Source organism: Buceros rhinoceros, unplaced genomic scaffold, assembly GCF_000710305.1.
Source record: "Buceros rhinoceros silvestris isolate BGI_N320 unplaced genomic scaffold, ASM71030v1 scaffold17482, whole genome shotgun sequence".
Taxonomy (NCBI): Eukaryota; Metazoa; Chordata; class Aves; order Bucerotiformes; family Bucerotidae; genus Buceros; species Buceros rhinoceros.
This window is the reverse complement of record NW_010399677.1, coordinates 4071-4460: the sequence shown is the minus strand read 5'-3', so window position 1 is coordinate 4460 and position 390 is coordinate 4071. Positions and strand designations below refer to the sequence as shown.

Sequence of the window (390 nt, the reverse complement as noted above, 5' to 3'; positions counted from 1 at the left end):
TGGCACAGGGGCTGGGCCCGCTCCCCGACCTTGGGATAGGTCTGCCGCCGGCACCCAGTGCCACGCCGGGGGAGTGGAAACTGCACCCTGCCAAGGGGAGCGGGGCTGTAGGCATGGGACAGCCGTGACTGGCACAGGGGCTGGGCCCGCTCCCCGACCTTGGGATAGGTCTGCCGCCGGCACCCAGTGCCACGCCGGGGGAGTGGAAACTGCACCCTGCCAAGGGGAGCGGGGCTGTAGGCATGGGACAGCCGTGACAGCATCCCAGTGCACACACGGACACTAAGGGACTTCCCCACTGAGCCCTGCACCTTCCCTGCCTCCACGCACACTCCAAGTGTCCCCCTTCCCTGCCACCCCAGCACTCACACCCACCCTTTTACCCCCAGC

At 68.5% G+C, this 390-nt stretch overlaps 1 protein-coding gene across 1 annotated transcript in view; it reads right to left on the bottom strand.

Annotated features, from left to right (window-relative positions):
- The window catches only part of PCSK9 (proprotein convertase subtilisin/kexin type 9), a gene marked incomplete at its 5' end in the record, with an annotated part of 5134 nt that overhangs the window by 677 nt on the left and 4067 nt on the right, over positions 1-390 (bottom strand). The window lies entirely within an intron of this gene.